Source organism: Odocoileus virginianus, chromosome 11 (assembly GCF_023699985.2).
Source record: "Odocoileus virginianus isolate 20LAN1187 ecotype Illinois chromosome 11, Ovbor_1.2, whole genome shotgun sequence".
NCBI lineage: Eukaryota > Metazoa > Chordata > Mammalia > Artiodactyla > Cervidae > Odocoileus > Odocoileus virginianus.
The window spans coordinates 48,883,352-48,907,058 of NC_069684.1; the positions used below are offsets into that span (position 1 = coordinate 48,883,352).

Below are 23,707 nucleotides of genomic sequence, written 5' to 3' on the forward strand. Positions count from 1 at the left end.
AAAAAGTACACATTAAAAATTAATTAGCTATGCGTTTCTTCTTGCCTGCATGGTTGAATCCTCATACCAGAGAACTTTCCATGGGTGCCTGTCTCACCCTGGACAGCGAGTGCCGTCATGGAGGAGGCCTAGAGCCAGTTCCCTGGAAAGGCAGGTTCCATCCACATGGAAATGACATCAAGGAAATATACCTTCCCACTACTGTGGGGCAATACTGCCTCTTCTCACGTTAACAGATGCTGTTCGTAAACAGCCTGGCCTCGTGAACAGATTCACAGGTGGATGCATATTTCAAAATCGCAGCCCACGCCAGCCCCCTTGAGGACTGTTCATCTAATGTGCAGGGACCACTGCCCCCAAACCTCCCCACAGGCCACTCTGCTGCGTACAACATGAAACGTTCGAACCTTAGTCAATACCAGGTATTTTTTGACAAAAGAATGTCTACCCTCAAGGAGCAGGGATGGGAAGGCGGACAACTGCCAGAGGAAATACCTTTCCAGAACTGTGTTCACCTTCCGATTTTCAAAAACAGGCTCTCATAAATCCTACTTCTAATACACCAGAACCCCAACGTGACTCAGAATTCAGCTATCCTGAATGTTGGTGCAAAACCCCTGCAGGAATGCACAGGCACCAGGCACTCAGCTACACCGGCAGGCATTTTCATCAGAATCTTAGGTAAACAAAATCAAAAGCCCCGAAAGTACACTAACTACAAGTTTCAAATCTTATCCTCATCACGATTTCAGCTACAAGTAATAGAGCCCTCACCCCAGCCCACTTCACCCTGCTGGTTCTTACATGGGTTTTGGGGACCTTGCTGAGGAACAATACAGGGAAGAAGGGTATTTTCAGGCTCCTCACCCACTCGGCACCATGCACCCCAGACAACCTGGGCGCTGCCCGCTCTCCTCTGAGCAAGCACCAGTGAGTATAGCAGTGGGGGTGGAGGACAGGCACTCACATTCAGGGGGGCCCACTAAGGCACCAGCACCAAAATAAAGTCATTCGGTCTATTCTCTGAACACATGTCCCCCTTGGTGGTCTGGGCTAGTCTGTGCAGGTCCTGGGATGAACCTGCCCTTGGCCCGGTGCTCACAACTGCAGTGGCATGCACGAACATCTATAATGGGCACAGCCACCACGGCGACAACCAGAGGCCAGCTGAGACTAACATGCAAGGATCAGATGCAGGGGAGGCAGCCGAGCAGCGGCAAAGCCTGGGAGCCCAGTCAGTCCAGCCACGGACACAGTGGGCGCTGCAGGCGGGTGGGGGGCAGGGAGGGGGTCTCCAGGCCCCTTTTCCAGTCTAATGTGCTAAAGGGCTATAAAGGAAGTAAACAAAGTTGTTGTCTAGAGAGAAAGAACTGGAACAAATACAGCTCACCACTCCCCAGGGGCAGACACAGAAAGCACAGCCAGTGTCCCCTGACATGGGAGTCCTCACGCTCTGAGAGGAAATCTTCCTGCTGAACCTTCACTCTCTGACCTTCCCCACAAGCCTTCATTCATGCTGAAAAACAAACTCAGAACTCCTTTAGCTGGAAATTACGTGGGGTGTGAGGGCCTTCAAATCTAGCCTCCAGAACTAAAAAAAAAAAAAACAAAATCCACCAAGTGATACCTACCTGGCCAGTTACAGTAAGATGTATCAGCAAGACAATGAACTGTGTTCTTTTTAAAAATAAATGGGAATTCTCTGGCTGTCCAGTGGTTAGGGCTCGGCGCTTTCACTGCAGTGGCATGGGTTCAAGCCCTGCTTGGGGAACTAAGATCTCACAAGCCGCATGGTGTATCCCCACAAAATACATACCTACATAAAACAGACAATCCTGACAAGCATTAAGCAAATAAAGTCACCACAAATTTTTCCATCAGGACCCAAATGGAAGAATTTTATTTGGGGGGAGGGTTCCCACATGCATCCCCAAGCCCCCACTTCACTGCCAGAATTCACGATCTATCACTTGTCTCTTCTCACAAGCTGATAGTTAGCCAGTAACAGTGCATGAATTTATTAAGCCACTGTTAAATCCCCTCTGTAAGTATGAAGTGTGACAAGACAGACCAGCTCCCATCCAAGCAAAGCCCCAGAGTCTGTCTCTCTAAAAGCGAGCACACTCCTCTGATCTCTTCCCGTCCTGAGCTGGCCTGGAAGCCATGGGATGCCTGGTGTTGTAAGGATCCCAAAGCCAGCTGCCCAGCAAGCGCTTTGTCTCGGCGAGTGTGTGTGAAGCTCACTGACAAGCCTTCCTGAGCAGGCTTCATCCCATGGCTGCTGCATGCGCATCACCCAATGGTGATGGCCCACGGACATCAAGCTCAGCACATCCAGAACTGATTTCACTCCCCTTACCTGGCCACCCAGGCTCCCCATCCTGAAGACTGCAACCACCTCTCCTAACCCCCCAGGTGCTCCCAGCCGGGCAACCACAGCAGCCCCTCACTGACCTCTCTGCCCCCCAACCCCCACTGTCTTGTGCAAGAACGCACGCCTTTGCTTCTCACCAGATCTCAGTGCAAACAGCACCTCTTCTGGGACGCTCTCCCCGACATGTCCCATACCCAAAGCCCATCCACGTCCCTCCACAGCTCCGTGTTCCATCCCCAGGGAGCAGTGACCGTGCTCGAAATCTCCTGTGGGTCCCCCACACTGAGCTGTCAGCCAAAGGAGGGCAGAGCCCACGTCTGAGGTCTCCTCTCCGTGTCTCCAGCAACTAGCACCACACTGGACACAAAGCAGACAGAAATGAACTCAGCTGGTCCCCCCAAGATTTAAGAAAGCCTGCCATTTCTGGGACAGGCTCACACCTGCTTGCAGCTTTTAATCTACATATGGAAGCAAAGGTCTCCTAGAAGCCTTGTCTGAGGCAGAGTTCTCACACTTTAGGGGGCATCAGAAATCACACAGAAGATTCGCTAAAACACAGCTTGCTGCTCCCCAACCCCAGGTTTCTGATTCTCTAGGTCTGAAATGGAACCTGGAAATGTACATTTGTAACAGATTTCCACCTGCTGCTGCTGCTGGTCCTGGAAACTTACCTTAAGAATCCTGTCCTGGAAGAAGAGGGAAAAAGGAACCACGGTGGCCCACACTCAAGGCCAGGCAGGAAGTCTAAACAGAGACCCTTTCCTCAAAGCTTCTCCCTGCTACTCCCTAAAAGTCTGGCTTTGTCCCTAAGTGGAAAGCTTCCACTGCCCCTTCCTTTCCCATTACTCTTCCTCAAGAAACTGAAAAAGGAGACAGCCACCAAAGAATCTCAATACTGCCACTTAATGTTTAATGACCTCCAAGAGGCCCGGGATGGGTGCTCACAGGTGGCCAAGGACAATCTTTTTACTTAGAGCATGAACAGTCCCAGTTTCTAGTCTGCATGGACACTGGAAAATTCCTTTACATGCTTGGAATTTTTCCTTTTTTCTTTTCCTCTTAGGAAACAAAAACACCAGTGGACTGTTTCCTCCAAGGACTGATAAGAGTGTGTGTGTTAGAGAAAAGACTTAAACCTCTGAAGCCCAAATCCACGAACTTCTGTAGATGTGCCCTTCACGGCGGCCTTTAAAATCACACCCCAGGGGCCAATATTTCAGACCCTGAAGGCTTCTACCTAGTGAGGTCCGGGCTGAAGGCCCATTCATCAGCAGGTTCACAAATATCCTAAAACACATCAATTTTCAAAGCCAGCTGAAAACAGGAAGAAGAACCCAGGGCAAGAGACAGGGAAAAAGAGCCTGCGCCCCCCTCCAATCCCACCGTGTACCCACCCCTTCACTGTCAGTCAGCCCCAGCTGGGCCTGGTGAGTCAAGCTTCTACAACAGGGAACAGGCCTCTAGGGTCATTCATGACCCACAGCTACAAGCCACCTCTGGAATACCCCAAACCTGTGTGTCTACTACAAAGTCCCCTTTCCCTGTCTCCTTCCCGGGCCATCCTTTCTGGGAGTTATGCAAGCATCCTCCCAAACTCTGTCAAACTGCATTTCCTTAACATTGAAATGTGTGATAATTCAGCCACAAGAACAAAAATCACAACACTAAGACTGGCTACAGAAATAGTGATACACCCATAGATGGACTGCTATGCAACCACTTAAAATGACACTATGAAAGGTGTTTATTGGCAAACAGAAAAGTTTACTATATATTCCCACGTAGAAGGAAGCAGGTTACACGACAATATTATCCTTTATTTTGGAAGGATAGAGGGAGGAGGAAAGAAGTTTGAAAGAAGGGTGATGGGTGATAGATAGAAACATAAACAAACAAACATTAAAAGCAGGTCTTCTCTGGGTGGTGGGGTGATAAAATTCTTTTTACTTTCTTCATTTGCTTTATTTACTAAAGTTTTCAACAAATAACATACACTACTTCTATGACAGAAAATAAGTTACAGAAAAATAAGCTTTAATATCTATTGTTAAAATAAAAAATAAAAGCAAGCACACAGAGGTGTGATTTAAAGAAACTAACCCATGTCCCTCAAGTGTCTGTCCTGGGTGGGACGGGCAGAGGGCTGGACAGCAGATCAGAAAACTATAAATAAGGCCTCTTCACACCCTTCTTTAGCCACTGTCCTTCATCAGAAGACAACTGCCCATAACAGGCCACCAGGAAGATGGAACATGGCCATCCCTCTTTAGGGAAAGAAGCTCAACTGCCCTTCTCAGAAAGTGGTGAGAAAATCACTTGGCACAGGCAGGACTAATGCTGGCCCCTGTGTTAAAAAACAAAAATGATTAATGGGTACTTCCCAAAAAAAACAGGATCCTTGTGGTGAAGTCACTTAATCGTGTCCGACTCTTTGTGACCTCATGGACTGTCAGGTTCCACTGTCCATGGGATTTTCCAGGCAAGAATACTGGAGTGGGTTGCCATTCCCTTCAAGTCCAGGGGATCTTCCTGACCCAGGGATCAAACCGGGTCTCCCGCACTGCACAAAGACTCTTTACTATCTGAGCCACCAGGGTCTTTAGAATAATGTAGTAAGTGCAGTGATCACATTTTTTGAACCAGAAGTTAAGAGACGTAACTGGTGCCCTTCTAGATCAGGGGTCAACAAACCATGGGGACAAATCTAGTCCTGCTGCCTGTTTTTTCAAATAAGCATTTACTGGAACACAAATTACTGCTCATTCCTTTAGGTGTTGTCAACAGCTCATTGATATGTATTACCTAAGGCTGTTTGGGGGTTTTTGGTTTGATTTGGTTTTAAGTTATAACACCAAGTTGAGTAGTTGCAAGTGAGAACTACGGCTCACAAAGCTTAAAATATCCCCTTATCTGGTTCTTCCAGGGAAGTGTATTGACCCTGATTCTAGGGCAACAGAGTAAAACATAACCTCAACTGTCCCAGGAAATCTGGAAAGGTCACTGGAGTTAGAGCAGTCCAACAAAGCTGGTATTGGGGTGAGCACACCTCATTACAGCTCTGCTCCTGACCCCAAGAGATGGGCACCTTCCCAGGCATAGAGCTGCCCACTACCCAGAGGCCCCAGGCAGGGCCTGGACAAAGGGAGGGGCTCTGAGGTGACCACCTTTTACTGGCTCACTCAGAACAGGATGATCTGAGGGCTGCTAATGAAGGAGTCAAGCCAGGGGTGGGGTGGAGTCAGATGCCGATTTCCTATTCTTCTCCTTCCTCCTGCCTTTCCCAAGGTTTTCAGCCACACTCTTGCCTCCTGCGTTCCCTTATCTCACACTAAAATGACAAGAGCACTGTCAGTCCACTGCTTGAGACTGAGTGGCTATAAATCCATCATCTAACCAGTCCTCCATCCCAGAACTTTCACCATATCCCTAACAGGAGCCCCCTCTGCCAGGCAAGCACCAGTGTGTGCCTGGGATGGGGGGTATTGCTGGGAGGGGAGAGCCAGGCAGACAGGATGACCACTGCTGCTCCCACCCTCAGCCGCCCACCGAGCCCCCACTGCAGGACAGGGCAGCCTCCTGACCTGGTCCAGGCTGCTCACCACAAACTCCACACAGGGCTGAAGACGCAGCCCTTGGCTGGCACAGTGGAAGTGTCCCCAGTAAGGAAAGAAGTTCATTTCTGGGCCTCAAGTTGTCTCCTACACTAAGGACTTCATGTTCTTTCAAAAGCCATTTCCAGACTATTGGAATTTTTTTGGAAACCATTTAAAAAGTATAGACTCTTATGCTAATAGCGGGCACTCTGACATTCTCCAGTGAATGTCAGAAGACCAGCATACTGTGATGATAACTGCAGCTTCTATTATTTACTGAGGGTTTATGATATGTCAGGCTGTGTGCTATGTGTTCTACGTGTGTTCCCTCACTTACTTTTCTTTCTTTCCCTGACCAGGGATTGAACCCACAACCCCTGCATTAGAAGCTTGGAGTCTTAACCAAGTCTTAACTGGACTGCCAGGGAAGTCCCCTCACTCAAGGAAGTACTACTATTATGTCCATCACACAGTGAAAGAACTAAGGCAGAGAGAGGTTAAGTAACTTGCCCAAAGTCACACAACAAGTCACACCACTTGCCCAAAGTCAAAATAAGAGCTAGAACTCGAATCTCTCACAGCTCAGGAACCAGGTAACAGCCATTTAACAGGTAAAAGGAGAAAACAAGCAAAAGAGTGATATCCTAGATGGCAAGCCTCCATCCTTCACCCACTGGGGAACTAAGACAACCTTAGGATTCCCTGTGGGTTGCCCCAAGGTGGACAGTGGACTGAGGGCAGCGAGAGGGAATCGAAAAAGCAGCAGGAGAAGTTCCATCCTCTAATGACAATCCAGAGAGAAACCCATGCCATGATTGAACCTGCACGGGCCCAGGACTCCAGAGCACAGGCGGGTAACTCAGAGGGCCCCAAGTGACCTTTGGTCTCACTGGGCAGCAAACATAACTGATTACAAACACCAACATGCCAAGCATGGGGTCCTGAGTGCAGTCTCACTGTCTGATTATAAACCAACGTATTCTGCTTAAAAGATTCAAAAAGATTTGGTTCGGGAAGTGATACTGATGAAACAGTGCTCTGGAGTTGGGCACTCCTGGTTAAAATTCTGGTTCTGCTGCTGACCTAAGTAGTCATTTAAGCTCATCTTTGCACCTCAGTTTCTGTCATCTGTTCTCAAGAGAAGTGAGTTAGATCATCCATATAATAGTACTTAGGACCCCGAATGCCTGGCACACACAGAAGGTGCTCAAAACCTGCTAGTTGATGATCATTAACACCACACAAGACACTCTGGAATGAGGTCTGGACTTGGTGAGACCAGAGTGAGCACGAATGAGACCAGCGTGGACAACCCTCTTACTGATTTACACTCCCAGCAGCCGGGCCGAGTACGGTACCAGATGTGACTCTGGGAGGGCAGACTCACCCTCTCCTGGGGACCAGTGTGGCTTATACAGCTGTGTTGTGAGGCAGTCCAGTGTGCTGGCAGCCCGCATCCTGTGCCCAGGACAAGCAGGATAAAAATACTGCTGGTAATCCTCAGCACGGTTGATGCAACTCTCAGAGAAGATAACTGCATGGGAGGCTTTCGCCAGGTATTTTCAGGGAGGGACAGTGCAGGGAAACCCCTCTGACACCCACAAGTTCCCTGGCTCCATCCTACAGCCCATCTGCCGCCAGATTAATCCTCAAAGCCATTTGCATCACATTTCACCCTTGGCTCAAATGGCTCCTAGTTTTCTACAGAATAAGCCCCAAACTCCTGAGCCTGAGGGTGGAGGCTGAAGTCAGGACCCAGGCCTCCCGTCCAATCTCTGCTTACATGTATGTGCCCCCACCACACACATACACAGACACATGCATGCACCTGCTCCTTCACCTGTGCACTTCACCTATGCACCCCTCAGCCATGCAGACTGTCGCATGATGCCAGCCTCTGGGCCTGGGCATCAGCTCTATGCGTGTGTGCACACACACATGCACACACACACACGCATGCGCGCGCACACACACACACCTGCTCCTTCACCTGTGCACTTCACCTGTGCACCCATCAGCCATGCAGACTGTCTGCACGATGCCAGCCTCTGGGCCTGGGCATCAGCTCTGTGCGTGTCTGCACACACACACGCATGCACACACACACGTGTGTGCACACACATGCACCTGCTCCTTCACCTGTGCACTTCATCTATGCACCCATCAGCCATGCAGACTGTCGCATGATGCCAGCCTCTGGGCCTGGGCATCAGCTCTGCTTTGACCAGCCAGGATGCTCCAGGTCCCTGAACCTGCTTCCTATAACCTCAGCTAGATACTAATGATGGCCTAAGTCCAATCTAAATAAGAGAGACAGAAGTACTTTGAAATGTATGAATATATTCAACATTCATTGAATATATTCAAGGACATATGTTTAAATTGAGCCCTCATTGTTTCTCAGCTCTTATGAACTTAAGACTTTCCATCAACTGACGTAAATTTTCCAGCTCTGGTCAGATTCTGCCCCATTTGTAAGTTACCTTTAGCACATAGAAGTCTTCTCAATAATAAGCCTCTTGCGGAAGGCTCACATCTCACACACCTCTGACTCTTTCCACCCCCACATTCCCACCCCCCACCCCCCCGCACATACACACAGACTGACCTTGACCACACAAACACCAGTGTAATCTGCACTGTCACACAGAGCTGAATAAGGACCCTGGTGCTGTAGTTGAGGAACTTCTCTTAAACTAAAATCAGATATTTACGGGGTTGTGTTAAAATTTGGCCAAAATACTACAGGTGGCTGTGGCCGGCTGAATGATGGACACCCAGAGATGTTCACACAGATGAACACACGTGTTCTAATCCCCAGAACCTGACTAAGTTATCTTGCGTGGTGAAAGGGACTTTGCAGGTGTGATTAATTAAAGAACTTGAGATGGAGGGTTATCCACCTGGCTCCAGTGTAATCAGGGGTGCTTATGAGAGAGGCAGGAGGATCCAAGTCAGAAGACGGAGATGTGAGAGAGGCAGAGGTTAGAGAGTTGCAGTTGTGAAGACAGAGCCACGGCCAAGGGAGGCAGGCGGCTCCTAGAGGCTGGCAAGAGGAGGGGAGCGGCTCTGTCTTTGGGCCCAGAGAGCCTGCTGACTCCTTGGTTTTAGACAGGTGAGACCCACGTCAGACTTCTGACCTCCAGAATATTAAGATGATAAATCTGTCGTGTTTTTAAGTCACTGAGTTTGTGGTCATGTTTTATAGCAACAATAGGAAACTAATGCAGTGGCTATTTTTTTAAAGGTAAACTGTTGGGCTGGGAAGGACTGTTATCTAGAATAATTTCGAGATCATTCCTCTAAAATAACTTAGTGCGGTCACTCTACAAGCGGCGCTGAGTGCCAGGCGCTGTGCTAGGTGCTGGGATATCCCACAGGCAGCTGGAGACACATTCCTGTTCCTGATGACACAGTCCTGCTTGCGTTCAGTATAAACATACCCCATTTGTCTACCAGCCTCGGCCCAACACCAAAAACATCACGGAGCACTTGTGTTACATGCCAGGCCCTGTGCACGGCGTGGGGCACCACAACCGCCCCCACCCTCAAAACACGGTCAGTACTTACATTCTTAACCTTTTAAAACACATTCACTGCAGATTAAACATTTCAGTGAAATAATATTAATAACAAGAACAGCTAATTCTTATACTAACAGTCATTATTCCCCTTCTGCATGCGTCACTTTGTGTTACTCCTCACCTCACAACCAGGGCTCCCCTGGTGGCTCAGAGGGTAAGGAATCCGCCTGCAATGTGGGAGACCTGGGTTGGATCCCTGGGTCAGGAAGAGCCCCTGGAGGAGGGCATGGCGACCTACTCTAGTATTCTTGCCTGGAGAATCCCCATGGACAGAGGAGCCTGGTGGGCTACAGTCAATGGGGTCATCAAGACTTGGACATGACTGAGCAGCCTTCACTTCACTTTAACCTGACAACAACCCTGTAAGGAATTACAGTCCCCACTTGCTGATGAGGCACAGCTCTACCCAGTAAAGAGAACTCCAGTCCCAACACTGTCAGGAGCTTGACAACCTACACCTGCCTAACCCCAGGCTCCCTCAGCCCTTTCCTCTTGTGGCCTAGGAAGTGAGAGTAAATGAGAAAACTGCCCCCAGGTCAGTAACATGTTTTTATTTTTCATTTTTTTGTAACATGTTTTTAAATCAGTAGTCACTCTCCTGGAAACACAGTAAGGTTGACGCCTTGGAAAGTATCCAACTGGTTGCAGAAAACTATGAGTCATAAAAATCCAGGAGCTGGCTGGGCTCTCCAGGGCCACCTGGCCAAACTGCCTTACTGGAAAGTTCCTCAGCTACCAGACTGAAAGCGTCAGGCTTCCCAGCACCAGCGATCCCACCCCGGTTCTGCCTCAGACACAGTGGGAGAAAGAGGCAGGAGCCTCACACTGGGTCCACTCTGGGTGTACACACTGGGTATGCGGCCCCAGTCCTGACGTGTACCAACCGTTATCAGCAGCACCTCCAAACACCACATGCAGGCCAGACGTGGGCACTTGCGCACGTCGCTGGTGTGAAGGTTAAATTAACGACTCCTGCCACAGAGAGCCCAGGCAACTTTTGGCATGTGCTGTTCACAGTCGCTCAGTCGTGTCCGACTCTTTGCGACCCCATGGACTGCAGCCCGCCAGGCTCCTCTGTCCATGGGGATTCTCCAGGCAAGAGTACTGGAGTGGGTTGCCATGCCCTCCTCCAGGGGATCTTCCCAACCCAGGGATTGAACCCAGATCTCCCGTATTGCAGGCGGATTCTTTACCATCTGAGCCACCAGGGCAGTGTACACAAAACCCCAGCAGTTTTTAAAACCAGTGAGTTAACCTACAAGGGACAACTCTAGACAGAGTGTATGTAGACAGAGGGCAAGGTGGCTGCCTCCTTGCTGACCTCCACTCTCCTTTGCTGGAAGAACTAAGGCCATGGGCCCAGGCCTGGCCCTCAAGGTTCTTCACTGCAGGTCGCCAGACATCTTTCCAGGGCTTATTTCACTACCTCCCCCACACCAGGGCTTCAGCCAGAATGGCTCATCCCCAACACACACACACACACACACACACACACAGAGACATACCCCGACCCCACACACACACTCACACGTTTTCCTGCTTCCACATGCTGCTCCCTCCGCCTCCCCCGGAACACCCTTTCCTCTGCCAACATCTTACCCATCCTCATGAAACCTTAGATGCTCCATAGCGGTCCCCCGCTCCATCCTAAATGTCTCTTCCTCATCTCTTAATGGTCTAAGGTCGTCTTGCCATGCCCTGCAGGACTCTTTGTGTACCCTTCCCGTCTCCCGGGGTTGCATGGTGCGTTCCTGGAGAGGGGACCCCCTTACCCAGACCCTGACTCCCGCTGAGGGCTGGTGCCGCTCTACACCCTCACCAGGAGTTTATTACCCACAGGCACCCAGGGGCTCCCCAGCTTCTCAAGCTCCATCTCTTGAATCCAGAACTCAAGTGACACCAGGCATGCTAAGCCCCTGGGAAACGCTTTCTGTCCACAATCACTGTGAGCCACCCACAATGCAGAGGCATGGACACGGCAGGAGGACCAGCACCCCGTGTTTTAACAGGCAGAAGAGGGAGAAACAGGAAGAACAACATTCACAAGGGGACATTTGGGAGTCTGCTCCTATGCGCACGCAGACACGGGGAGAGAGTGGTGTGGCCCACCCAGGATACCCTATTCAGCCCCACTCCCTGCTCAGAAGAGTGGGAGGGAAGAGGGAAAAGAGAGCAGGTCTGGCCCACGAACAGTGAGTTCACGTGGGCTGCAACAGGGGCACAGCAGGCGTGACCCATACGTGGTACCCAGCCCTCAGCTTTACCAAATGTTGGCTGTAAACACAGCAGGGAGCAAGAGCCACAAACTGCTTTTTTGATCTCACACAGATGGGAGATGTTTGCTCCAGAATCTGTCAAACAGTAACCACTTGTGGGTCACAGGGCAACCTATTCTTACCTTCACCCTCCCCTGAGCCAGGCCTGGTGCCAAACAGAGAAAATGTGCCAGGCAAAAAGCAAACCAGGCTTAACCCCAGGATCTGGGTTTAATGTAAAAGTTCTCTGTGTGTGTGAACAATCCCCAGGACCTCGTGCCTCACCCAGCAGATGGCAGGAGCCCTCTGGCTCCCAGTCAGCAAGGGCGGCCAGCCAGCCCCAGGTGCGAAGCCCACCCTGGGCACCAGCTACATGTGACACCAGCCACCCATGCTCTCCCTTGGGCGGGGCTTCCTCGTTTCCTCATGTGTAAGAAGCTGAGACTGACCTAGATGACCTCAAGATCTGAGATTAGGATATGGCCTTTTAATCCCTGAGCAGATCAGGATGACCCAGGGCAGTGCTAAAAATTGGGATTTAACAGGGTCTAGAGAGAATCACAGGCTTCCCAAGTGGTGTGAGTGGTAAAGAACTTGTCTGCCAATGCAGGAGGCATAAGAGACCCGAGTTTGATCCCGAGGTAGGGAAGATCCCTTGGAGGAGGGCATGGCTACCCACTCCAGTATTCTTGCCTGGAGAATCCCAAGGACAGAGGAGCCTGGAGGACGACAGTCCATGTGGTTGCAAAGAATCAGAAATGACTGAAGTGACTTTGCATACACACACACACACACACACACACACACACCCTTTCTCAGAGGACCAGGAAACACTTCCCTGCCCCACTTAAACACACACACACACCAGGAAACACTTTCCTGCCCCACTTACACACACACACACACACACTCTCTCTCTCTCTCTCTCTCTCTCTCTCTCTCTCCCTCCCTCCCTCCTCAGCAGCTGCCAAGAGCCTGACTTCCCCTTTAAGCACCAACCCCAGGCCAGCCTCCCCTCTTGCTCACATTGAGCTGACCTGCTTACCTAAAGCAAAGGCATCAGCTGTGCTCGCCCTCAAGCCCCGGTCCAGGTCTCAGCCCCACCCCGGACTCTCCTCCATCCTATCCCCTCCCTGTGCTGCATCCTCTTCTTCCCTCCCCTTCCTCCCCTAGGACCTCGCCTCTGACCTATTTTTTGTTTTGCTGTCAATCTCCCCTTCCACAAAAGCTTTCTCCCTCAAGCCTGCAAACCTGCTCTCAGCTTTCATGCATCAAATATCAAAAAACCTCCTGTCGATCCTGTCTCTCCTTCAGCCTCATCCCTGCAAACGCCTCCAGGGACAGAGGGCACCTCCTGTCTTGTCCTTCCTTCTCCCTCAGCACAGGCTGTCTGGCCCAGACCCCAGGCTCTCCACCACCACCCCCCACACTGTGACACTCACAATGGCTACTTGATGGCTCCATCCACCTAAGCCACCCCAACACCATCCTCCTCAGCCTTTCCCGCTGGCCCCACGCTCTCTCAGAAAATCCTGACCTGGGTTTCCATCACTCACTGTCAGCCCCTCAACTCAGCATCTTTCACCAGCTCCTCATCCTCACAGCACAGGTGTCCCCAGGCCTAGTCTCCAGCCTCTCCTTCCGGCTCCCTACACTGTCCCCTGGGACAGGCTTCAGCCTCCCCATGGGCTGGCGGCTCCCCCAGGCCTGTGCATGCCATTCCCAGCTGGAGCAGGCCATCCCAACCACTGAGCCAATTCTAGAACCAAACCAGTTATACATACATGACATCTCTCTCTCCAAGTCCTACAGACACCAATGAAGGGGTCCAGGGAACTGGGGGCGGGGGGAACGGAACAGTTCTAGACCTTGACTGGGATAATGGTTATATGATCCTATGTATTTACCAAACCACCCAACTGCACACCAGAAAGTATGAACCTACTATATGCAAACTGTACCTAATAACAAAAGAATAGAGGCGAAAAGTCCCACAAGGCACCTCGACCCCTTTGCTTCTAAAACGATCACCATCTTCTTTCCGCCAGTCCAGCTCCTCCTCCCCTGACCCTGTTTTCAGCAGTGACACCACCATCCACCCCAAACAGTGCTCGCCCAGCTAGACATCTCAGCCCAGGTTAAGCAGTCACTTAAGAGATTCCACCTGCACAGAGTTACATTCTTGGAATCTATGCTCTCATTCCACCTCCCCAAGCAAGGCCTGCCACCTGGGACTCAGGCCCCTCACTTCTCACAGGCCACCTCACTAGGCTCCCCTTCATCTACCCTGAGCCCTCCACCATAATCCAGTCCCCATTCTGCAGTTTGCCTACGGAGTGCCCTCCCCTCCCCATAGCGGCGTCTACTTTTGCCCCTTCCTGCTCAGGCCTCAGCTTTGGATCCTGTCTCTCCCACAGAAGCCCAGGCACCCTTCAGGCCGCAGCTCCTAGACCTCCCAGCACAGGAGTCCACTTCGTTAGCCATCTCCCAATAGAACCAGCAGCACTGCACCCTGGGTTCCCACAGCAGAGGGCCGCTCCCATGTCCCACAGCCCCCGGCCCTGCACAGCCTGCCCAGGACCCTCGGATACCCACGTCTACTGCACATACACCAGGGCAGGGAGCCACCTCCCTCTCTGTCAGGGCTCCCCAGGCTGCAACTGAGCTGTGGGCGCTCAGGAAAGCCTTTCCAGCCTGAACTATCAGCTGAAAAGTAGGATGGCTAGGCCAAGCCCACCTGGCCCCCGGACCCCACTGCTGAGATAAAATGCCAGAGAAGTATTAGTGGACTATCCTAAACTCCTAAAGGTGATCGCACAGGCTACTTCAACACGAAGCAGGGACTCACCCCATCCACTCCCTAGCCCAGTCCCCCACCACTCCCCTTCAACTCCTGACCCTCCCACCAAGCTGCACTCACCCCCACCAGGCAGTCCCCAGTTCCAAGGCTTCTGCTCAAAGAGCCCACTGCCTGGACAGATGCCACTCAAAGAATGGGCCTGGGACTGAAGGTGTCATCCGTGACGAAGTAACAGGAGTAAGCACTTAGAAAGGCTTCCCTGGTAGCTCAGCTGGTATAGAATCTGCCTGCAATGCAGGAGACCCCAGTTAGATTCCTGGATCAGGAAGTTCCCCTGGAGAAGGGACAGGCTACCCACTCCAGCATTCTGGGGCTTCCCTGGTGGTGGCTCAGATGGTCAAGAACTCGTTTGCAATGTGGGAGACCTGAGTTCGATCCCTAGGTTGGGAAGACTCCCTGGAGGAGGGCATGGCAACCCAGTCCAGTATTCTTGCCTGAAGAATCCCCATAGACAGAGGAGTCGATGGGGTCGCAGAGAGTCAGACACAACTGAGCAACTAAGCACAAGCACTCAGAAACCCTCACAGCCATCAGCACTGCCATGATGTGCAGAACTGACTCGTTGGAGAAGACCCTGATGCTGGGAAAGATTGAAGGTGGGAGGAGAAGGGGACGACAAGAGGATGAGATGGTTGGATGGCATCACCGACTCGATGGACATGAGTTTGACTCTCATAGAGTCAGACACAACTGAGCGACTGAACTGAACTGGTGACACGTTTAGTGTGTTTTGCAGAAGTACTGGTCTGCAGCAAATCAGGAAAAAATAAAACCTGGCCTTCAGCATAGAGTCTGGGAAGCCCTGGCCCCTCACTCCTGTACACTCCTCCCTCTTTCTGCTAAAATCTTGCTCATCCTCAGTGTCCTAGTTAACACGCCTTCTCCTCCAAGAGTCACTAGCCAGAAGTGATCTCACTCAGAGCCCCTAGTCCAAACCACACTGAGGGTGTTTAGGTGGTATCTGCATACCACTTATTACAATTCCCAGAGGCCAGGGACCCAGGGAACTGTTCAGTTTTATATTCCCAATGTCACACTCAAGGCATACAATCAACTGATACTTGTTCAACAAGAAGTAAATAACCAGGTGCTGCTGTTGCTGCTAAAGCGCTTCAGTCGTGTCCGACTCTTTGAGACCCCATGGACTGCAGCCCACCAGGCTCCTCTGTCCATGGGATTCTCCAGGCAAGGATGCTGTAATGGGTTGCCATGCCCGCCTCCAGGGGATATTCCCGACCCAGTGACTGAACCCATGTGTCTTACATCTCCTGCGTTAACAGGCGGGTTCTTTACCACTAGTGCCACCTGGGAAGCCCAACCACAATGTCACACAGGACTTTTCTTCAGGGCAGGACATGGAGGGGCACCAACCCTTAGGTTACACACAATTTCCCAGGTTTGAACCAAATGCAGCCCCTCTCCCTCCGCCCAGATGGAAACGGGGCAATGTTTTAAAAAGCAAGTTGAGGGCTCTGGAGACAAGAACTCAGTCACTATTCACTACAAGAGAATCTACAATACTCTGAAATGGCAAGTTGAGCGAAAAACTCTCAGCTTTCTCATGAATCCTTCTCTGCATGGACAGAAAAAAAAAATAAATCATATCCAAGTATGAAGAATAAAAAGATTTTTTTCAGGATCATTTCCAACTTTAAATATTCTGTAGGCCCCTGACCTCAAAGCAAAAAGGTCAAGAGCTCAGGAGCCTGTAATCCCACAATGAACAACATGCTTATGAACAGACCACTCAGACTGGAAAACTGTGGGGAGGAGCCCACCCAGACGCACCCCACTCAGGGTCCTAACCCTGCCTCAGAGTCAGCGGATCCCATTCCCACTACCCCCTCTCCCTGATGGGCCCAACTCCTAACGGAGCAGGACCCTCACATCCCCCCCTCCCACCAGCTCTTCTTTCTCCTGGCTCTCCCAAGTTCCTGGCTGTTGTTTAGCAAGAATGCTGGAACTATTTCCAGATGCCACTGTCAGATCAAGACAACTCTCTATCTAAATATTCCTGTCTAATTTTGCACACAGCTCTTGTTTCAACTGACAAAGATAATGACTCAGTGTCCACAACTCTTGATGGAAAATCATCCTGCCAAGTTTGGAGCTTCCCAATAATAGGCTTCTCTAAACTTCTTTTTGAGAAAGGAAGACTGACCTCCCTGTACAGGGAGGTCTTACCCTGCAGGCAAGAAAGGGTACCCAAAAGACCCCCTAACAAACCAAGGAGTGTTATGGGAAAATCCTGATACATCCCCATAGGACCAATCAATGACAAGAAAAGGAAATCCACGGTAGGGACTTGGGGTGTTTTTCCTGTACAATAACCTTTGTTTCTTCACTTTTCTGCATCTGTCAGTTTGGGACTTTGGAATTTGAGGCATAAATTCTGGGTTAAAGTGAAGACAAACTCTAGACTCAGAAGTAAAGCATCTTTCCCTGCAAAAACAAGTGGCTCATTGTCTCTGACATTGTCTCTGATGCTTCAATCAACTGTAAAAGCACTCTACAAATTGTACGTGAGTCCATTCTGCACCAGTACACTTCTGGGTAGCCTCTTTCCGAAGGAGTACATGTACAAGTAAATACACCCACATATGTGTTTGAAATGCAGCCACTTTCTCTCTGCAGACATGGCCTAGACCCCTCTCACATCATAAGACATAAGAGATGTCTCAGTAAATAAGTGAGGATGAGCAAAGTATCACTTATGGAAAACTGAATTAATTGGCCTTTCAGTCAGCATTGACAGCTTAAACATCTTTGCTCACTGTTTAAAAACCACCCCATGGTTATTTCACATGCATATCTCCCAGAGTCTTGCAAAGTCTCCAAAGACAGAAACCACAAGTCTCCCACTTCTTTTGGGCTTCCCAGGTGACGCTAGTGGTAAAGAACCCACCTGCCAATGCAGGAGACATGAGACCTCTTGGGAAGATCCCCTGGAGAAGGGCATGGCAACCCATTCCAGTAGTCTTACCTGGAGAATCCTATGGACAGAGGAGCCTGGCAGGCTACAGTCCATAGGGTAGCAAAGAGTCAGATATGACTGAAGCAACTTAGTATGCATGCCCACTTCTGTATTCTGGACTCAGTCTCTGCCATGCATTCAGCAGGCACAGGTAATGCCCATAGGTTTCTAACCTCCTATCTCACTCCTATCCCCTCAGGTGTGGAGAAGAGGGGAAGGATGTTCCCTTAAAGCCCAACCAACATGGCTGCTATCATTGGTTTAGGACAGAGAGCACAATGCTGTCTGTTACCTAAACTGCTCAGCTACTCATGGACAGTTCCCAGGGGGCCTCTGGCAGCATGGGAAGAGTCTTTTTACAGTTTTATCTCGGTGATTCTCAGCCAAGGTTGACTGAGTCCTCCAGGAGACATCTGGCAATGTCTGGAGACATTACTGGTTGTCACAACTAGTGGGGGGAGATGAGGGAGGAACTACTAGCATAATGGATAGAGGCCAGGGATGCTGCTGAAAATTGAGAAACCCTGGCTTATATGACACAAAAGAAAGCATTCAGACCACCTTAGTTCATTTTTCCTTTGAGTTATCCAAGGTCAGGCCCAAAATCATAACCTTGTTTTGTCTGCATCATTTGCAAAGTTGAAAATGCCCAAAACCATCATCAATCATAAAGGTGTTTCCCCTGAGAATCACCAGTTTCCACCCCCTCCAATTCCCGCTTTGTACCTTCTCCAGAGGTGGGTCCTCTTGCCAGCATAACAACTGGCAAGTTGGCATCATGCACGCTCAAATCCTTTAACAAGTTAGACCTGGCAGGCCCAGCTCTTCAGTCTTCTGTCACGCACGCCCAAGGCCCAAGTGAGCATGGATGAGTTTCCCAATGGGCTGCAAGCCCTACCTAGGATGAAAGGCTGCACAGAAGCCGCTCACCCTTCAGAGGACTGGCATCCAAATGGAGAGTTCCAGGATGCAGATCTAGCCCCCAGCAGCATTCCCCATCCCACAAGGCACATGGGAAGGCCAGCCTCCGTTTGGCAGAGGGGCAGGCACTGCGCAAAGGCACGACCGTTGACAAGACCCCCAGCATTTGAAGAAACAGGACAGGCCAAAGAAAAGCCAACGGAGAACAGAACCAAAAAGAATCCTCATTCCCATGTTCATACAAAACCCTCACCAGTGAAACCCAACAGCTGGCTAGGGCCTGGGGCATCAAAGTCCTGACACAAACTTCGGGCCAGGGACAATTAGCGCCCCTGAGACAGTGCAAAGGGGTCTAGGCGTGAAGAGAAATGTCTTCCTAAGAAAGCGAGGCAGGAAAGCAGTACTGGCGACCAAGAAACTAGGCATCAGGTCACCAGCGTAGCTAGGCGAGTTCGCAGGAGCCAAGGCTCTGGCAAGCAGCCTTCGTACCCTCCGCGAGACAGGTATGGGCTGTGGGAATGGGGGTAGCAGACAGCCGTAGGCGCCCACCCTGCATTTTGAGGCGCGCCCACCGCGCAGCGGCCCGGAACTCGGGGCAAATGAAACTCGCTAAGGGGAAGCCACGCTGTCACTTGAGGATGCAAGAAGGGCCCAAGCGGGAGGTAAGCCCCGCTCTGGCCTCAGGCAGACAGCGCCCAAGGCACGCGGCGGCCGGTGAGCAGCAGCCTTACCCGGCTGCAGGAAGCTGGGATCCGCGGTCACCTCCGCGCAGCTTCCGCGCGCTCGCCTCAGCGCTGGCCCCCGGCACGCGCTCCGGATCTGTTTACCAACTCGCCCGCGCCCGGAGACCCAGAGCCCTCGGCCCTGCCCCGCGGGCCGCTCCCATTGGCTGCGCCGCCGCCGCCAGCCCAACGCCGCGCGCCGTGGGGCAGCGTGCTCGGCCCGTGCGCTCGACCCGCGGCCAATGGGGTCTGAGGGCGGAGAGAGAGGAGCCAATGGGAGGCCTTCCCAGAGCGCAGGGCCCCGCCCATTCTTCCCCTCGGTGCTGCCCTCTCCCCTAGTTGAAAAAGCCGGACTGAAGATCACGCGTTGGGTTAAGAGAGACAGCTCGCGTGCGCCCGGAGACCTCTGCCTTCTCCAGACGGGACGGCAAACGCAGTTGCGGTGACCGCTGTCGGCTGTCTTGTCCCGGGCTGATACTCCTCAGGCTTTCTAGAGGCGGAGGAAGAAGCCATAGCGACTACAGCGGGCCCGCTCCGCGCTGGCCGTTATGTAATGAGGAGAGGAGTCCTCTCCCGGTTCCCCAGAAGGGAAGTCCTCCCCGGTTCCACAGAGCTGGGAAGCCTTGCTGGCCTGTTGAATGCACGCCGCCTCCGGCGCCCGGCCCCGCCCACTTGTCGCGTTTCGCTTTGGGCTGGTAGCGTTGGCCGGCCTCCCATGCCCCCGGTCGGGTCGCCCTAGCAGTGGCCCCAGAGCGTTTGGGGTTATTTGCCTGTGTCCCCGTGGGGGCCCTAGGCAGCGGGGCCACACCAGCACGTGGAAGGAGCTGGAGGGGGCCCCGCGGCCCACTCGGAGCTACCCCGGAAGGAAGTGCGAGGACTGAAGCAGAGTGGCCCCAAGTCTCCGCGTCGACCAGATTTTCAGACCCGAGCCCCAATTGTCTGACAGTTTCCACTCGCTGATCGTAAAGATAAATATTCAAGTCAAATCATTGTCCTTTATGCTGAGCCGATTTTGAGTAATTAATATATAACATGCAAGCTAGTTTATTTTTTAAAGTCTTTTATATTGAAATATAGTTGATTTACCATGTTGTGTTCAGATTCTTTTCCATTATAGGTCATTATAGAGTATTGAGTAGACTTACCTATGCTATACGGTAGGTCCTTGTTGATTACATTTAGTAGTCTGTATATGTTAATCTCAACCTCCTAATGAAACTGGTTTATTTTTATTATTAGTCAGAAAACTTGAAAGCCATTGTATGCTGATGCCTGAAATGGAGGAGGGGGGAGAAGTGAAAAAAAAGAAGTGTAAAGTGTGTTAGTCCCTCAGTTGTGCCCAACTCTTCACACCCCATGGAGCCCACCAAGGCTCCTCTGTCCATGAAATTCTCCAGGCAAGAAATGGGGGGGAGGGGGATGGATATTAAAAATAACAGAATCCAGATGTGAACCTAACTTCACAGTTTGGACCAGAGATGTGGCAACGTGTACCCTGCAAGGCAGAACAGAGCCTGTGGGTCCTGGGTGAGGGGGCTGTGAATTTCCATGGCCTGATCACTGAGGTGCTGGAACTCCTCTGCAGGAACGTTCATATAGTCTGTTGCCAGTCCAAGTTCTGCCCCAACCCCCCAATCATCTCCACACAAAATACAACATATTTTCTTTTGAGAGATAATTAAGGAGTTTTTGACAAATTTCAAGGAACTGCCACAAATAGTACAGGGCTATCTGGGACCTTGCCTTAACTAGGAAACTGGCTCCCGTTCAGCACACTGAAGAGAAAGTTCCAGCCCCTATTTAGGCCTTCAAAGGGTATTCATTGCTCCCTCCCAAGCTAACTGTTTGCTTAACTGCCTGTGTTCCTTCAACTTCTGACAGCTTAGTGACCCTCCCCCACTGTGCCCATGGGATGGTGGAGTCCCAGGTTCATCCCTTCCTGTAATGTACAATATAGACCCTACCTCCATCAGACTTCACTTGGATGAGGATGTGATTTTCATCAGCTCCAGCTTCTGCCTTTGAAAGTGGAGAGAGGATGTGGGAGGGAATTGGTTGCTTCAAGGCCAATTCAGTCTCACTCTGCTAGCAATGCCAGGGTTAACTTTTCTCTTCCCAGGTGGTGCTAGAGGTAAAAAAAAAAAAACAAAAAAAACCCTGCCTTCCAATACAGGAGTCGAGACAGGCTTGGATCCCTGGGTAGGGAAGATCCCCTGGAGGAGGGCATGGCAACCCCCTCCAGTATTCTTGCCTGGAGAATCCCATGGACAGAGGAGCCTGGCAGGCTACAGTCCATAGGATCACAAAGAGTAACTACTGAATAACTTAGCATGCACAGAGTACCTGAGGACCAGCATAACCCACTACCATAAACATTAGTTTTTCATCAGAGACCACCACTCTAGTTTACTGGAGAAGAATCCCCCAACTAGTTTATGCAAAGAAGGAATCTTCATCAGATTGATATTATTTTGATCTTACTCCTTGTGAATAATGACCTCAGCTTTTTTATGCTAAAAACATAGTTCTTTCCTGACCTGATTTTTTGTTGCAGAGATTCCTCCATTACTTCAAGTTAAAGATTCCTTCAAATTATTTTTTAGTTACGCTAATGGCATGGTAGTTAGGTTTTCTTCTTTTTTTTAAAGAGTCCTTGTGTTTTATATATACACACTGAATTATTTCCAGGTGAAATCACACAATATGTGGGATTAGCTTCAAAATACTACAAAATACTACAGGGCTGAGGGGTCATGAGTTGATAATTGAAGAAGGAGAATGATGGATATATTGGGGTTCATATTCTGTGATTGTTTGAAATTCTCCATAAAAAAGTTAAAAAAGAAATTGGGCCAAGAAAACAAACAAACCAAAAAAACCCAGTTGGAAGATAATACTAATACAGGCAGGGTGAACAACAAGAAAAAAAAGATCATTACTACTCTTCTAGGTATAAACTCACTACAAAGTAAGAGCAAGGATGAATCTAACTGTAGCTGATGAAAAGACAGCCAGAAAATTCAAAATTAGCAAGAAGTCAATTGAAGCATGATTTTATTCACTATGTACCTTACTCTGAGTGTCTGAGTGCCTGAGCTGTTAGTGATTATATGATACACCATCTTATTTATCGACTTTTTTTTTCCAAATTTATCTTAAACTTCTAAAAATTTACATTTTTATCTTTTATAGTGGGCATAATATATTAATACAGTGTTATTCAATACACATAAATATGTGTGTACATACATACATGCATATATATAGACATATTCTCCCAATAACCAAAGATGCCAATTCCTGGGACATTTGGGTAAGAAGCAAGGTGCTGTAATAATTCCCTTCTGATCTCAAATTTTCTTCCTTAATAGTGACAGAGAAGACAATTATCAATTTTTCTCACTCTGCTCAATTATTCTTATCAGCACACAAACCTGTTAACTATCTCTCACTCTTCATCCCACTTCCATTTCTCTTCTCCCATTTTCAGCAAACTCATGAAAGAATTATCTTTTTCTTTTTTAAGAAAAAATAATTTTCTCCCCCTCCTTTTCTTCCATTCTACTTGGACCAATCTAGTCTGCTTTATGCCCCAGCCTGCCTGTAAAACTGCTCACCAGTGATCTCCATGTTGCCAAATCAAGCAGTTAGTGCTCAAATTTCATCATAGATAGATCTCTATCAGCAGCATTTGACAAAGTTGATCACTCCCTGCTTTTATCTTAGCTATTGTCCTGAGGTATAATTAACATAATGCTCTAGTTCAAATTAATTCTAACTTAATTTCAATAATATACAAAAACTTTGTATATATATATATGTATGTGTATATGGCTCATTCTCCCCCTTCTTTTGTGCTGTTATCGTACAAATTATATCTCTGTTCATGGTATGCCCACCCCGACAGATTTATCACTGTTGCTTTATGCAGTTATTTTATTTTATTTGGCTGCACCTGGTCTCAGCTGTGGCGTGCGGGAGCTTCCGTTGCAGCACATGTACTCTCTAGTTGCGGCATGTGGACTCAGCAGGTGTGGCCTGTGGGCTCACCAGTAGTGGTGCATGGTCCCAGTTGCTCTGAGCGTGTGGGGTCCTAGTTCCCCGACCAGGGGCCAAACCTATGTCCCCTGAATTTCAAAAAGACTGTCAAACACTGGATCACCAGGGAAGTCCCTGCAGTGATTTTTTTTAGATCAGGTGAAAAAAAATGAGAGTTACCAATAGAAATAGGCCTTTGCTGCCCTTTTTATGTTTACCTGTATAGTTTCTTTCACCATTTTCTGTATTTCACCATGCAGATTTGAGTTATTGTTCTTTCATCTCTGCCTGATGGACACTGTTTCTTACAGAGTGTGTAAACTAGTGATGAATGACCATGGTTTTGTTTATTTATATTGAGTGTTGGATTGGCAGGGTTTTTTCCC

General features: G+C 49.8%; 1 protein-coding gene across 1 annotated transcript in view; it reads right to left on the minus strand.

Moving 5' to 3' along the window:
- Nucleotides 1–19,434, minus strand: part of COQ8A (coenzyme Q8A) — a 44,505-nt gene extending 25,071 nt beyond the window's left edge. Inside the window, exon 1 of the mRNA XM_020915226.2 lies at nt 19,293–19,434. The gene's annotated coding sequence lies outside the window, so the exon portion shown is untranslated. The remainder of the gene's footprint in view (nt 1–19,292) is intronic.
- Between the last annotated feature and the right edge of the window lie 4,273 nt (nt 19,435–23,707).